The 17,709-nt window shown below is 39.4% G+C and overlaps 1 long non-coding RNA gene across 2 annotated transcripts; it reads left to right on the top strand.

Moving 5' to 3' along the window:
- The first annotated feature begins 4,265 nt into the window (after window positions 1–4,265).
- LOC122324490 lies at window positions 4,266–17,419 on the top strand. Of its 2 annotated transcripts, XR_006247186.1 has the most exons (6): window positions 4,266–6,013; window positions 6,234–6,277; window positions 11,141–11,263; window positions 15,072–15,773; window positions 15,929–16,048; window positions 17,330–17,419. It is a non-coding gene; the product is annotated as an uncharacterized LOC122324490 (long non-coding RNA). The 2 variants fall into 2 exon arrangements; XR_006247185.1 differs by lacking the exon at window positions 17,330–17,419 and having other exon boundaries at window positions 15,929–16,333.
- The last annotated feature ends 290 nt before the right edge of the window (window positions 17,420–17,709 follow it).

The raw sequence follows: 17,709 nt of genomic DNA, 5'->3' as shown, positions 1-17,709 counted from the left end.
TAAGCAACACGCACCTGCCGGTGTCCTGGCACTGACATGCCTTTTAATTAGAAATTTAACCATGACAAATCAAGCCACACAAATGCTCTTAGAGTTCAGCTCATCCCTGTCCTCTGCCAGTCAAATCCAAGAGCTGCTGGCAGTTCCTCAAAGGAGACGCCATGCCAACATCTCCCCACGGGCTGAAGTGTCTCCCTCATCGTGTGTGGTGGTCTGTGCACATTAAAGCTGTGTTTTATTTATTTGTTGAGGATTATTGGTCCTTTCCATTGGCATGTGGTAGTGCCAGTGTGCATGGAGCCGTTAAGATGCCAGTGGAGAGTTTCTACAGATGTGCCTTTTGATGTGAAGCCACCCAGCAACTGAGAGATCCAGGTCAGACCAGGATCTTTGGAAATGGTATACAACACATCAAGAAAGGCTCGATGGTTTAACCGATTTGTTTTTACTACGCCTTCTGAAGAGACTGGCTTAAACCAGTATAGTGCTGTCCAGGAGAACCAGCATGTTTTTCTGAATCTGGATGACCTGGTTAAGTGTATTGTAAACAGCCTAAGCAAGCGATTGTCAGGTTAAATTAAATTCTGGTGATTTCTGTTGGCACGCTAAGATTCAATGTATGTTTTTAATGCTATATATATATTTGTATGTTTACAAGGAGTCCGCAACTTAAGTTAATTGCATTAAATTGACCTAAAGTAATAGTAAAGACATTTATATTCAATCTTTCTATTCATCAAATGATCCTGAAAAATATACTTAAAGAAAAATATATATATATATACACACACATTTTAAACATTTCATAGTGATGAAAATATGTTTAATTTTTAAGTTATTCTGTTAACTACAACCTATGTTAAGTTATCAGTTTTAGTAAATCTTTGTCTCCCTGACAAAAAACTGACTATAGTAACTATGCTTTTTTGGGGTATTGATTAATATTAAAACCATAGTTACTACAAATAGGCTTCCATGGATAATTTGTGGTAACCATGGTTTTATCTGTAGTAACACAATTTATTTATTTATTTTTGGTTTAATTTGTAATAAAAGCATGGTTAAATTCCATAAGGGCCGGCCTTTCTGCTTTTTATATTTTGTCTCAACCTGCAATTAAAGTTCAGTGGCATTTATTCTTCTTTACTTGAAATCTATAGCAGTCATTTCAAGAGCGCATTTTGGTTTCAGGTTTTAGAACAGCTTTGATCCACTTCAGATGTTGACCAATGTATTTGCTCCTTTGTGTGTTGAATTTGAAGTGGAGTCACGTGCACTACTTCTAGTCCAGCAGTAGATGGCGGCCGATGTCCACACACTCCCCTTCTTCCTCAGGAGAAAGGCTTTTGTGACAGATTGTATAATCGTTTAGGGGCAGTAAAGTCTGGCGAACAGGAAATCCTCAGCGTCTCTCGACGAGGTTGTCAAAACAGCCGCACAATGTGCACTTTCATGTGCACAACTGGACCCTGTCGCCCCGACCAACAATCGCTTGTGTTCGCTGCACAAAGTGGCCTCTGTGTCGGCCGGGCCGCCTCCTTATGGCCCGGCGGCCGCTGTGGAGGTGATCAGGGGGCATGTTCAGCATAGCGTGTCTGTTTGTGTGATTAATCACCGTGTAAAACTCCAGCGTATCCGTTTCGGTGGGAGCGAGGAGCCACGGGCGCCTCTCCGTTTATGCGTCATTGTGTCTAACGGTACCCGGTAGCTGAAAGCAGAGGGCAAAAGTTTGAGCATATGGTTGAGATTAGGGCGCTAAAAGAAACTGACTGATTCACATGATTGGGATTTGTTTTATTTTGAGTTTGGCTGATTACTGAATAAACGTCTTAAAAGTGACTGATCTTTGGGAATACTCTCTAAAGCCTTTTGTTCAGCGTAGCATGATCGTAAACATCCATTCCACATCCAAAGTGTTAGTTGCTTCCTATATGTGTTTACATCTGTTCGGTTTGGTTTTAGGCTATTTGCGTGCTGTCTTCATGAACTGTAGATGTTTTTCTGATCTTAAGTATATATGATCATCTCTTCTTACCCTTGGTAACTTTCTTGCAGTAGGCCTTAATAGTAGGCCATATATGCTAAAGATGCACATTTTCTGTATGCACAAAATACTAGAACACCCTTCCAAATTTTCAGTGCAGGCCTACACAAAAAAACACAATTTAGAATCTCAGTAGACAACTGGGTAGAATTTGCCTACTTATTAATATCTACTGCATATATTTAAGCATACTTTTAGCTTACTGCTTCATTGCATATTATGGGATAATATTAGGGAAATACAGATATTTGGAAGCATTGTTGTCTTTTATACAGTGCTGTAGAAATTAATCCTAAAATCTGGAAAGACGTTATATTTTTTGAGCTTCTGATACCATTGTTTCAAAGTCAAGTTTTGTTTTTATTGCTTTTTGGTTAAATGCCTGAAATAAGATCTAAGCACAAGATATTCTTTTTTATTCCTAAACATAAAAGGCATAATGAATGTCTTTGTAGTTTATAATTTTTCAGCCACTGTTTTAAAATTGCCTTTGGATGTACTCTTCACGTGCCTTTATAATTTTAGACCTATAGCCTAAAACAAACCTGCAGCACATGGAACGAATCTCAAAATGAATCTCAGCTCTTTTAATCACTTGATCATTTGATCATTCTGTCAAGTTCACCTATTTTTTACAGAATTTTAGATTATGAGCTAAATGTTGCTACAATACTAATTTCTAAGACGATAACAGAGTAAAACATGAAGTCATATGAATTATTTACCCTGCCGTATAAAGACATTTCTGTCGGACGGAAAATTATTTCTGTTTTCTCTGTTTTATTTCAGCGCAGCTTTAAAATGAATGATTTCATGAGCAATGTTTTCTCTTGTGAATGCTAACCAAGGCTGAACCCTGTGGCCTCAGCCTCACGGACCGCCCGCAGTCTAGCCTGCTTGGCTTCGCATAGAGACTAAACGAACCCCCGATTAGACAGACAACAAATTTGAGCAAGCTTTATTAAATTCACATATTGCTCTCTAGTGTGGGCTAAACAGTGCGGTCTGCATAGGATAGCGGGATAATCTACCATGTTAAATTTACCCTATATAATGTTACATAAATGGACTAGAGGGTGTTTTCATTCTCAATCAATAAACACATTTGAGCAGGCATGAAGAGCGAATGGCTTTACCATGTGGAAATACACACATATATTTGGATCCTTGCCTGCAGTTAATGTTCAAGTATGAATACAACCTGCAGTTCTTGTTAGAGTGTAAATATAACCTGTACAGCTGCGGATCTGTGCTGTTCTTGGCAGCTCTATTCGGTTTTTAATGTTAAAACATCACTATTAAACTTTTCAGTCTTCGCTATTAATATATTTAAATTGGGGGTCTTTACAACTTCTTCAGAGATCTGGATGGTGACGGCGTTTAGCGTCGTCTGTGGCACTGTGTAAAGGGTCACGACTGTTGCCGTCTCTCTCTCAGTTGCCTGGGCGAGAGATAAGAGAAGCATGTCAGTCTCTGCTGATGTTCAGCATCTCTCTTTCTTTCTCTGCTGTCAGTAGCCTGGGGGTCTCGGTTAGCCTGGGCACGAGATAAGAGAAGTGTGTCAAAACTGTACTGCTGTTTAGCACGGTAATGCTCCGTTCCATTCTCTCTCTCTCTCTCTCTTGACGCTTTAGACTATTTCAGGCTTGAAAGTGGGTGGATTATCTGGTGACAAGTCCCAGACCAGCGTTCTCTCATTAGCACATGTGGCGTTCCGTCACATGGTACCTTTGAAATGCTTCTAGATCTGAGGCCACAGTTGGCATGTCAAACACCTAAGTCCCTTGACAGAGGTGTCGGAGCCCCGTGTGTTTGATTTACACACGCCGCTGTGCACATGCCGTGTCATTTAGCGCTGGGCATGGTTAAAAAAGTGATTAAATTTAATTAATTGCATGAAATAAATTTTTTTTTTTTTTTTAAATACTGGCATGTAATGTTATCAACATCTGTTAAAGAGCTGTAAAATGTGTTTTTGCAGGTTGCTGCATTTGCAGCACGAATCTATTCTCTTTTTCTCTCCCTCTGTTAATTTTAAGAGCTCCTTTGAGTGCATCATAAAAACAACAGCATGAAAGACTAGTGTTGCTCTCAGTGCTCTCATATCTGTCTCATAACCCTTAACACACACACACACACACACACACACACACACACACACACACACACACATAAATTGATGCTTAAAACAGGCTGTTAACGTTGCCTTGATGGTGGGATGAGGTATTCCACTGATTGCATTGGGAAATATATGTTAGACAAATGCAAAATGAATGTCTTTTACTTTATTTGAAGTGCAAACAACTAGGCCAGTTACCATTATTTAGGATAAATGTATATTATATAGAATTTATTTTTTGAACATTTTTTACATTCTTGAATAATTTAGTGCATCCTGGGTCAAATATTTAAAGACACTCTATAACAGAGACGGCCCACTTCTAGTCCTAATTAAGAAACTACCACCTTCTAAAATAGAGCCAAATTAACGTTTTGATGACCTTGGCTGAATCCAAAATCGCAAACTTTCCAACAATTTAGTAGGTGAAAAACAGTATTTGCCAAGAATGTATGTCTGACTTCACAGTATTCATTAAAGATGGGCAAAAAATCCAGGGTCAACTACTATTTCTGATGTAGTAGGTCCAGTGTTGTTTTGGTCCCTTCTGACCTTTGATCTCCAAATGTCTTATTTTGTGTTCCATGGAACAAAAATAAGTCACACAGATTTGGGGGAACCCTTTAAAATAAACTGTGGCACAATGCATACTATTCTTTCCCCTCTCTCTTTTTTGCATATGGGTTAAATCTACACGACTACTTTAAAAGTGAGTTCGGAAACACGGTTAACGTGTGTCGATTTATGCGTTGAGGGAGAGAACAGAGTCATCTCTGTTAAAGTACATCAGGGGCATTGCGATCTCTCTCCTGCTGTCCATAAAGCCTACCGCTCAGATTGTAAAATGGCCTTTCACAAGATGACACAGGAAGCACTCCCTAGCTGAGGCTCAGCCGTTCCCCACCGACCACAAATCACTGCGCACCATTCAGCTAAGCTGACAAACCCTCTCTGGGTCAGAACTGGTAGAGTAACAGCTGGTTTTGAATTTAAAGGTGCAGTAATATATTCACAGATTTTATGGATGGTTGAAGATCAGTGATTTGTTGAAATGCAATTGTCTACTGTCTTCGCTGGTGGTCACGGGCTAACAGGTCAGTGTGGTCTCAGAGGAAGAGCACCGCTGACAGTCAAATCCAGTGTGCAGGTCTGCTTCAGTTCATGTGTCTCACTCTGTCAGGACTTCACATGCTAATCAAAAACATGTTCAATTTCAGTCTGTTCATGGCCTGAGGAAACATGTTGTAGGACCACGGCATGAAAGGCCTTTTCTTGTGCCTTTTTTACCATCGTCTGTGGAAGGCTGCAAACCTTGTTATTGGTTCCTAAGTGGTCTTTTGACTTTTTGAACTTAGATAAGATGCTGTTGGTGAAAACATTTAATTAGTTCTAGATTTTTATTTATAGTTTTCCATTTTTAGATATTTTAAGGAAGCCTATTCTTAATTTTGCTTTGCTAATATGTTTAAAATATATTTAATTTATAGAATATATAGAATATACTCCCCCCATGCTCAAGTACACCAGTCGTCTTGATCAATTATGGTCATTATGATCACTCATCTGCAATTTTGTTTTTGTTTATATTTTAAATAAACGCTGACTCGTGATTTGTTGTTCATACACTCATTCAAAAAGGCATTAGCTGGTCGCCAGCTACTGGTGTAGTGATGTAACCTACATGAAGATTATTTTTAGTGAACTTGTTCAAAAGATTCATATCGACTGGATGAACCAAAATAATGGTAATGGACACAGTATTCGACTCCCTCGTGTGGCGAATCAGTTTTTGATTCAGACTACAAGGCTATCTGATCACGGTGCAGCATGAAAGCTAGCAGTTAAAACGGGTAAAGTTACTGCAAAAACAAAGGCACTCTATCACGGAATGCACATTGCAGAGTAGAATTAACTTAACGTTAGTGGCTGAAGCATTATTTTTTCAGAGAAACGGCTACGCATCATACACGTTTCCTAAATAAAAACACATCGCTGTATGATAGGCCCACGTCAAACTTATATATAACGTTAATTATTTTTACTCGCTAACTATCTTTATTGTCATCATAGATTTTGTATGGCTCGAGACTGAAGAAAACATGACAACATCACCGGTAAGTTAAAGCTCGTTTGTTTTTCTTTCTGGGAATATTTAAGATAGGACGGCGTTAGAACGAGCGAACTCGGACTTTCTGTTAGATCCAGCTGATTAAGACAGGGCCTGGCCTAGTCATGTCACACATGTCCGGCCCTTCAGTCGAGCCCCCAGAGTGGAACCGACTCTACCTTAGGAGTACTAAGTAAAATACACAAAGTTTTCAACAAGCAGTGAAGGCGTCTCATTTCACTGTTCTGAGAAAACGATGTTTGTGCTTTTTCATCGTCGTTGCCCATTTTTATATGGCTTTCCCAGTGACGCTCATAAAGCGTGAGAGGCGGCTGTTAACGGATTTCATGTCAGAGGCACAAGGGTCAGCATTTCACTAGACCTACATGACGGATCAGTTCCTGCTTATGAGTGAATATGAACACTTTCAGTCATCACCGTGTCTGTCTGCACTGCATCTCCCAGTGCGTTTCATATCAGTTTTTTTCTCTCTAATAGTTAAAGGTGTTGTACACTTATTCCTTGCAGCTTTGTGTGGAATTGAGGGTTGTTTGGAAGTTCATTGTACAGTACAGTAGAGTATAAAAATATCACTTGCACTGTCTAATTAAGTGTTCATGAAATATGTCTTACATCAGTATCTATAAATCACACCCGTACCCATATACAGTATAATGCCGTATTTGAGGAAGACGGCCGTTTAAAGTGATGCCAGGAACCAAAGTGGATGTTATGGAGTGCACTCGTTAAATCCCATAATGCACAGTAACAATGGTTTTACAACCGATGTGCACTCAGTGGCTGATGAATACCCATAATGCACTGTGATAGTCAGCGACAGTAAATTTAATTCACAATGGAACCATACAGGCGTAGGTTCTTATTTAATAGATTCTTGTTTTTTAAATTCAACTTAAGTTCTATGAAGATCAATGTAATATTGTTACTACTAGAATTTGAGTGTCAGATGATTGTTAAACAATAAGCCCAAAAAAAAGTCATTTTCTTGTTTTCATTCACTCCCTGTAGAGGACTGGAGAGGAATAATGTATAGAATAGTAAATGAGGGTATGTGGGGGTGATTGCTTGCAATGGCATATTAAGTGTGCTGCTTACTGTATATCCATATAAACTATGCCTATGTAAGTCTTGTAAACCATTGGCTCTAATTTGCTTTGTAAATAATTAGCTTTCAGTACTTTTGGGATACAGCGTCCCATAGTTTGTTGTATATATAATGCTGCACATTTTCTCCAGTTGTTTAGTTGTTGCAAGTCTATAAAAAATATGCATACTAAACCAACCCCCCACCCCAATTGTATGTAGTATGTCCTTCCAAACGTACTTTTTTTCCCCTGTGTGCCTTCTGTTTTACTGATAATCGAACAGATCAAAACATCAATGATGAGTGATGAGCTGTTTTCTTATAAGCGCCACCAACTGTTGTCATCGGATGAACAGTCCAGTGACTGGATTAAACTAAACTCCATGGCCAGTCCTGAAGGTGAGAGGTCACTGGTATTATGGGACCTCTCTTCAACCTTTTGGGATAGGAATGTCAGTGACCACAAAAGACTGCTTTGGCCAGATGATCAATGAAGTCCAAACGCAATCCTTTAAGGTCAGGGTTGAAATCCAAAAAAATGATGCTGTAGTGGATCCAGGTCAGAGGTGCCATGAGGCCACATGCTCTCTGCTCAGTCATGTGTGAAGTTTTGAGAGTCGTGTTTCCTTCCTTTTAGTCACATTACAAAGAGATATGCTGGCTTGCGTCACACACAGAAGACAAAAGACCCTGAAGAGGTGATCGAAGACTGATGACCCTGTCAGGATTTATTTTGTGTCAGTGTCTGCCTAACTGTATGTTATGCATTATGTCTGTTATACTGATAAGCACCTAAAAGTTCATTTTTAAAAGTAATGCTTTACAATATTGGGTTACTCCATAAAAAATAGCAAATTGTGAGTATAGTTACTGTTTATTTAAATTAATGCATTTCGTTTTCTCACCTGAGCTCGACTTGCTTGCTATTTTTAATAAACAACCCCCGTCAGCGTCAGCATCGATAGCCTTGTGGGCAGCATTACGCTACCTATATGTTGATTCAGGGTCATATGACTTTTATTCTTCTGTGGAACACGAAAGAAAGTATTTTTGGAAAATGCCAATCCAACTAAATTGAGATCAACGATAAAAGAAAGTCATGCATGTTTGAAACTACATGAAGACTGATTAAATAATTTTTTTGGGGTGGCTATCCTTAAAAAGATTGTATTTGGTATAGTAAAGTGTATGGATGTATGTATTGAACTACAGCAGGTGGTCATCAGTCAGGTCAGACAGATGTCCTCTGGCCTGTGGAGGTCATAGTGAACAGACTGAGCTGCGACCTCCTGTGTGCTGAGAAAGCGAAATTCTAGCGCAGTCTCTATCCTCATTGATCGGCCACACTTTAGCACGCATTAGGTTGCATCCACACAACAGCATGCTCTAATGAAATCAATCTGCTGTGGAAATGCCTCACCCAGGGTTCCGGAGACAGGAGGAAGATTTACAAACCTGTTACTGTACCATCAACATCTATCATTTAGGATTTTCATGTTTAGCTCTATATGCTAAGTCAGCGTATATAAATGTGCATTTGAAAGTGATTTATGTACGAGGAAGAGAGTTCACATCCTATAGGAAGGGAAAAAAGCATGAAAGGAGAAGTTCACCTAAAAGTGAAAATGGGCTGAAGATGTACTTACCCTCAGGCCATCCAGGATGTGGTTGAGTATGTTTCTTCATTGGACAGATTTGGTGAACTGTTCCTTTGAGAGTGAAGTGGGAGCGCATAGGAATGTTCAGAACAGCATTCAGCCAATACTAATTTGCCCCGTCCATCGTGCATGTATGTATTTAATAAACAGCATGAAGATTTTTCTCTTGAAATATATCCGGATGACCTACTACATTTGCCTAATTATACAACAAAGTTCATGAGATATATCCCGCAATGTAGTGCACTTATTATGACCTTTTTGTTTGACCTTTTTGTGATGAATGATCTGGAAGCTATATTAAGTATGGTTTTCTAGGAACACTCCACTTTTTTTTGGAAAGAGGGTCATTCTCCAACTCCCCCCAGAGTTAGTAAGTTGAGTATTACAGTTTTGGAATCTATTCAGCCGATCTCTGGATCTGGCGATAACGCTTTTAGCGTAGCTGAATTGAAGCATTTAAACAAATTAGACCAATAGCATTGTGTTCAAAAATCACCAAAGAGTTCTTCTGTAGTTATATGGTGTACTAAGAACTGCAGAAAATGATTTTCTAGGTCGATATGATTAGGAACTATACTCCCATTCCGGTGTAAGTTTGCTGCAGTAAGATGGCCGCAGCAGGAACAGTACTATCACACAGCACCTGTGGAAAATAGTCTACACATCTGTGTTACCTGCACCCAGATCTCCTGGTTGGGTTGTCAGCTTAATGTTTTTGTTAAAACTACAAATTCCCACCCACGGTCAGTTGGAACCCTGAGCATTAAGAATGTTGAGATTTCCCTGCATTATTGGCAAAAGGGAATTTCATAGCCCATTTTCTCTGTTTTCTCTAGTCATGTTACACATTCTTTTTGTCCTACTACTTGCACAGACAGCCAGGTTTTATTAAAAGCCCATCTTTCCAGCAGTGAATTACCTTTTCAACCTTTTGCTAAGCTCCACCCCATTGGTTACTGTTGCCAAGTCAGACTTTACAGAATATCCCCTAAAAATGAACTGGACATTTCTAAGAAAAGTGTTTTTTACATTTAAAAAAAAGAAGAAGTGAAATCATACTGTGGTGAAATTGATTGGATGTTATTCTGATGTGGGCTAGACTTAACCATTTCAAACTTTACTCTTCAAATCACTTTATCTGCCTTTTTATTTTATAAGGAAATGGTTATTTGGCGACACTGATATATAGAATAAAGCAATTTATGTATAGCAACTATTGCTAAAGTAGGATTTTTTAGTAATGTTTTCAAAGCAGATCACAACCAGAATAAATTTTAGTGTGAGTTATTGGTGCGTCATTATTATTTATTCATAAAACGCAGATTTCATGCACAAATTTGCACATTGAATGTGCTTTAAGCTCATTTGATTGTTTTTACATACTGTTTCTCATACATTTCTTGCTCTAAGTTAGGATTCCATTCTGAACATACCCCGTAGCTCAGCTCAGTGACACACAATCTCCGCTCTAGACAAAGTAATAAATATCTCTTCTGCGAGATAAAGGGAGAGTGTGTGTGAGATGATTACCCTCAGATGTGCCATATGTGTGAGTTTACCCACAGTACATACGGAGCCGAGAGGATGAAGGGAGTAGAACGTCCCCACACTTGTTCTTTTCATCCCTTTATTCTCGGAGGAAGAGGCACATGTATATTTTTTGGGGGGCTGCGAGCGGTGTGTTTTCTCTCAGTAGGGATAATGCTAGTCATTAATCATCGTGTCTTGTGCTGAAACGGCCTCCCGCTTGAAATGTCACCGGGATCCGCTGCGCCCAGCGCCCGCTACCGTTCATCCGCTCCGTTAACTGTTCGCTGGGGGCCTCCCGCTGGTTCACACACCTGGAGCAGAGCCAGCCGACCGGGATATTTTTAATTCCGCTTCCCCTTTACCTCAACTCTCAGGAATGCTCTCCCACCTACACAACGTCTGCTCGCCATTACTTTTATTTGAAATTCAGATCTATATTTGCTCATCAGAAACACATGCCGCGGCGGGTAAAATGCACACGGAGCGCTCGCAATGAGGAACATCTTGGGGCCCATAACTTAAGCTCACTGTTAAATTGCCCCAAACCATGTGAATACGTGTGTCTGTGTTACAGGAACACAGGAAATACCATCTTATTATCCAGGTTTTTGAGCTATATGTCCACACATGACCTCTCGTATAAAGGCCAGTGCTGTGAAGATAAGTTGGGACCTGATCCAAGGCGTCTGAGAACCAGGTCAGTTTCATTCAAGCTCACACACAATACTCCCATTTACAGTGAGTCACAAACACTCTTGTGTGACGTTCAAGTGGATCCTTTTTGTTGGAGTGATGATGTGTGGCATCTGCACACTTCATAAAGGCCTCATGCGCACGGGGGTCGTGTTATTGTTGTAGTGGGAAGTTCTTCACATCATAAATACGCCCCTGGGAAACGCGACTTTGAGGAACTGAAACGTGCTTTCGAGGTAACGCGTAATTTACACACCAAACATGCCCAGAAGCAGATGCCTGTCTGACTGACTGGGGCAAATTGTGGACATAATGGCTGCAGGCTTGCTTCACCCCCCCTTTGTTTGAAACCGGAATTTGAACTGCATAAATAGGACAAATCTACCCGGTTCTCCTCCTGGACCTCATCTCAGTCCAGGGTTTGGGGGAAGTTTCTGTGATCAAAAGCATTGTAAAATGGTTCCAGGGCAAGATATTTCCTCAGTGTGTTTCTCAGGTTTAGATGGACAAGGAGGAAGAAAGGTTTCCCTTCCTTTTTACTTTCAGGTTTTGAGGAAAGACCCCAGAGTAGTTTTTTTCTCGTTGGGGGGGGTAACGCTACATTCCACAGCAGTCATGACAGTTGGAGTGGTCTCATATGTCCTCATGCTTGTCTCTCTTTCACAGACCCAATAAAACGTCTTCAGCAAAAAGTTCAACATTTTAGGCTAATAATATGTTATTAAAGTCTATTAACATTTTATGTTTTTTATGTGTGACTGGGAGGGAAAATTGTAAAATTTTGGAGTTGGTATTATTATTATTATTATTATTTATTTTATTTCATGGTTACTAAAGCTGTATTTATTTGCTAGAAATACACAAATTTTGTGAAATATTATTACAATTTGTTTCCTATTTTAAAATGTAATGTATTTCGGGTGTGTTAAATTTTCAAGTAAAATTTTCAACAGCCACTCTTCAGTGTCACACGATTCTTCAGAAATTAATCTAATATGCTAATTGTTAACTCAAGAAATATTTTATGTTATCATAAATGTTTAAATATTTGTACACTTATTTGTCAGGAGGATTAGAAAGAATTTCTTTCGAAAATACAAATGTCACTATAATAATACTGTCACTTTAGACCAGGGGTCACCAAGTTCAACCCTGGAGGGCCTGAAGCAGCTAATCAATGTCTTACTAGGTGTACTTAAAACTTTGTTCATGTTATCTGTGACATTTTACAGTAATCGTGATCAATATGTAACTCTGAAACGCATTTCTGTGGTGTGCCACAACAAACAGGCCTTTGATTGGCCGACAGCACTCTGCTCTAATTAGGATAGCTTTAACAAAGTGCCCACTCCTCCCCCTGTTTTACATATGTACTCTTTATTTAAATTGGCCCTGTCATATGCAGATAAGTGGCTCCATTGTTGTGCAAGGCCCAGCGAGTTTCACACTCGTGCGTTGAGGCAGATGAGGCTTTCCTTCCTCTCACTGCACAAAAACAAAACGTGTTAAGCAAAGGGAGGAGGAAGCTGCCAATTAGAATCTACAGGCCTGCGGAACCGTGGCTGCTGATTGGCTAATTGGGTGTCTGAACAGAGCGCTCTCCCAAGCAGCGATGCAGATCTCATGCCTCAACATTAGCGTCACGCTCTCGATGTGTCTTTTGTGGTTTGATTTATGGAATATTGTTTCTCTTTATCCTTTTTCTGTCTCTCTTTCTTTAATTATTTTTTTTGTCTAGCCTACAAACATTTGGATCATGTCCTGTGATAAGGTGATGTTGTTTATCATGATGTCACCCGGTATGAATCGCCTTATCCTAGAATAGAATGACTTGAAAATGACTAATGTTACTCTTTATATTTTATTTTCGTTTAGCTTATAAAAAATATCCAGAAACTTTATTTGAAGTGATCACAGCCATAGCAATAACTGAAGTGACTGGTATTTTAGTGAGAGCTATGGTAAGGAATGCAATGTTATTTTTTTTTTTTTTTTGGAACGTTTGCATTGAATTGCACCAGAATATGTGAGCTCTACTTTGTAATTATTTATCATCTGCAGTGATGTAATATTTCTTCCACATTATGTAATCAAATAATGGTGTTTCTCCTGTAGAATGTGGATTACTGCATGTGGAACATGATTATGGGATTGACAATATCTGCAGCACAAAAGAGTCAAAATATTAGAGCAGGTCAGTGACTGGGTGATTATATAAGCTTTGTGATGACATCTTGGAAAGGGAGTTGGGATGTTCTGTTAATAGCGACGGTGACGATGGTTTCTCTCCGTCAGCATGCACTCACTCACCTCTGATATACATAATGCAGATGCACACTATTTTTATTCTGATGCATTATGTATGTCATCGTCTGTGACGTGCTGATGAAGGTTGAAAGGATTTGCTCATAGCTGTGATGGAGGGAGACTGAGCTGGCTGAGGTTTTGCACATTTGTATAGTTTTGTCATGTTGTATCTTACCTGTTCTTTGCCTGCTCAGATTATTTAAATGGATGGTTCTCGCAAAAATGTAAAATTTACCATTTACTCATCCTGCCATTTCAGATGTGATTTTTTTTTAAACTAATATAATGAAAGTGAATAGCTGTAAAGCTCCACATTGGCAAAAAAACACCATAATGCATATGACTTTATCCCAAGTCTTCTGAATCAGTACAATAGTTTTGTGTGAGATACAATCTTAAAGTCTTTCACTCAGATGAGCTGTTAACCGTTGCAACCAGATCATTAGATATGTTTTACGTACACAAATGTTCCTCAATCTGATTTCAGATTGCTGAAATATTTATTATTAAACTACATTTAGTCATTTAGCAGACATTTTATATGAAGCAACTTGATAAAGAATTGAAAAATTCTTTATCAATTAGTTCTTTATCAAGAACTGCTCATTCCGATTGATTGATGTGTTCAGTCTGTTTTAGCCTTAAATTTAACTGTTTAATCCAGTTACTAACTGTTATTAGCAGTTACTTCAATTACAAACTAACATTATTACCAAGTTTGGTGCATGAAAGCATAGCTCTTGATTTAACTATTTAACTATTGTCACCACTTGTCTAATGTAAAGAATATTGACTTCGTATATCGATCACTTATGATGATTTTATGTTTCTTCCTTGACATTGTAGAGCTTGACCCAGTTCTCAATTACTTTCATCATCAAAAGAAAAGCGGAACGTTCATTCAAAAAGTATATTTTGTGTGGCAATACGAGAGTGAAACTATTCCTGTAAAACCTGAACCATGCTTTATCCAATTCAAGCGAACAGAAAGTATAAAAGAGAGAGGGGTAGATGACCAAAAGAACCTCCACTGAAAAAAGAGAACGGAATTTAAAAAAATGGGTAAAAATGCAGCTCTATAGGATTTTGTTCGAGTTCTATGCTTTATATTGAGATCTGATGGCTTTTGACAATGGTGAGCCTCTCCTCCCCCTATCCAGATGCCTCTACCCCTGAGGGGGATCTCGGGGGCCCACGGCGCTCCGCTCCTGGGAACTACCATGGGTGATTGGCCCCCCCCTCCTCACCCACCTACAACGCTGGCCTGAACAGAGCTCTGTGTGTAGGGCAGAGGCAAGCGGGACGACCTCAGGGCCTCTTAATAAGCAACAGCAGCCATGGAGCCGGACCTCTGAAGAGATCCAGCAACAATGATTGTGTAATGATATGGAAACGACAGCAAAACCTGAGCTCGGCTACCAAACAGCAGCGCCGTGAGGGGAAGCCTTGTCCAAACTCATTAGGGTTCTGTATGTATCTGTCGTCTTTTTTCTTTTTTTTTGCAGGCATTCCCACTTCTGATCGGACTGATGCTTTTCAGTGCGCGAGGAGCTTCGAACCTGGCAGGCTCAGTATATGCGGTGGGCTATTGGACGTTGGAAATACCCAAACCCAACTGGGCCCCTTATCATGTACAGCACACAAATTACGCAAAGCAGCATCCATCTGCCGCACAAATAGAGCTCCAACCCGAACCGGCGCTCTGCCATTGTTCTGGCCGTTCGCCGCCCCTCCCGGGGTAATTCATGTGCCCCGCTACTCTGCTCACCCGTCACTGGCTATTCACTTAAACCTGAAACATTTCCATGCGCACAAAGGCTTCAAACATGGCCGTGACAAAGGAAAGGATTTCTGCGTTCCTATTCTTTTCCTCCTCTCTGTCTTTCTCCTTTCTTCAAGACATTGTGTTGTTTAATTGGTTGTGCTTGGTAATTTTGTCTCTTGTCTTCTCCCATACTGAGTGATTGTGCGGGGACGGACGTTTGCTTTGACTGGATCGGACAGGAGCGGGCTCCCTCCCGTATGCTGGGAGCCGTCTACCTTTGTTAGGTACGCGGAGTTCGGTTCGGGCTCTGTGTGTGGTAAGGTTTGGGAATCCTGCACGGATGTCGTGGGAATGCCGAGGAAACGTCCCTCCTCATGCCGCTGAATGACTGAGATGACCCCTCCGTGACGTGCTCAATGAATTCATATCTCCGGTCTTGCTGGTGATTAATGATTCCTGGCGCTTTCATGTCGAATCCATTGAAAAGCCCAGCAGTGAGCCTGTACTGTACATTTTCTTTGTTGCCGAGGCTGTGTGTGTCCTAACATGCCTTTTTTTTTTTTTTTTTTTTTTTTTTAAATGAACTCCATACTGTAGTGCAGGGCTGCTGGCTGAAAGAGCATCAAGGTTAACAGTCTATGGAGAGAGTGGAAAAGCAGAAGAGGATGAAGGAGAGTAAGGGAAAACGACGGTGGCTTTGTCTGTACACAAGAGAAGGTGTGTGTATGTGTGCTTCAGTGCATGTGTGTGCATTTGAGACAGAGAGGGAGGGAAAAAAATAGGTTCAGTGGGTTTATTACCTGGAGTCAGACATAAGCTCATCTCAGCCAATCCTGTAGCGCCTCTTTATTGTACAGCTCTGAGGTTGTGTAATACACTTTTCAGCCAGAGCTGGGATTCTTTGTTCACTGCACCTGGGATTCTGCAGGCTTTGTTCTACACATTTAATATATGTTTTACAACTTATAAAACCCCCCAAAACCCCTATTTTCCATCCTTATTTTCTTAAAATGTAATTTTTTTAAATTGATTTACCATATATATATATATATATATATATATATATATATATATATATATATATATATATATATATATATATATATATATTTCTAACACTGTAATTTTTGTAATCTGTTTGTGACCTGCCTGGCAACCCATTGTTATTATTTTATTTTCTTGTGATAGATGAAGAAAAACTGCAATAAATCATCTGAAATTCGTGTAATTATGCAGGACGTTAAAAATTGAATGTTTGGCAAAGCACATTTGTTATTGTGCAATCTAAAATAGATATGTAATGGATTAAATTTTAATAAATGTATTTGTTATGGTTTTGTTTTGATTGTAGACATCAATCACACAATTAGATTCTGAAATACATTTTTTTATTAAAATTATATATGCATATACACACACATATGTACATTATTATTATTATATACCTATAAATGTATATATAATTGTAAGTTTTATTGTGTATGTGTGCATCACATATATAATAAATGTAATTATTCTTAATTGTTTAGATTTATATATATTTTTATGATTGTTCCTGGAAACAAAGTAATTTTAAAACCTGTGAAAGGTTTTTCCCTAAATTTGATAATTTCAAGAAATTATTTTTTTTTAACTGCTTGCTAGTCTTTGTTCTTTAGAGCCATTGTCTGTAACTTGAGGTGACTACGTGTGTTCTGTGAAAATCAATATTTATTTCAATAGCATGAGCTGAATGTGCATGTATAAATGTGAAAGCATATGAAGCATTCCAGACACTGCATGTTTCATGTGTCCTTGTAAAGCCCCGCAGTACCCTGACTAGCCTCCACCCCCCTCGTCTGTTTCCCGCTTGCATAATGGCAGGAGCGAGCGAGCGCGTGTGTGTGTGAGGCTGGATGTATAGAGAAATGGGATGATCTCACTGTACAGTTCGTTGCTGAAAAGCAGCCAGGATTTCATCATCCCTCTCTCCTCTCTTTCATTCTCTCCACCCCATAGGATGTGTAATACCACCATCTGCCTCACAGGGGTGCCATAGACCTATGATCAAAGCAGGGTACCACACACACACACACACACACACACACACACTTGCTTTCTTGCAACCCTTTATTGAAATAGACTGGCACCAGCTGAAACTGCCAAACTGCCTTAAGCCCTGGTGCATACTGTGCGTTTTTTTAACACCATTTTGCCAACTGAGACACATTTTGGTATCATAAAAGAATCCTTTGATTTGTAGGGTAAAAATTATCCACCCAGTGACAGTTGATTAATTGAATTATTTGCAGTAAATACTAGCCCTCAGCATTGTTTAAAATGCATTAACAGCCTGTAATGTGAATGCTTCTATAATGTCTGTCTTATTATATTATTTC

Source organism: Puntigrus tetrazona, chromosome 20, assembly GCF_018831695.1.
Source record: "Puntigrus tetrazona isolate hp1 chromosome 20, ASM1883169v1, whole genome shotgun sequence".
In the NCBI taxonomy this organism is placed as follows: domain Eukaryota; kingdom Metazoa; phylum Chordata; class Actinopteri; order Cypriniformes; family Cyprinidae; genus Puntigrus; species Puntigrus tetrazona.
Note: the sequence above shows the minus strand (reverse complement) of the source record. Positions and strands in the feature narration are given on the sequence as shown.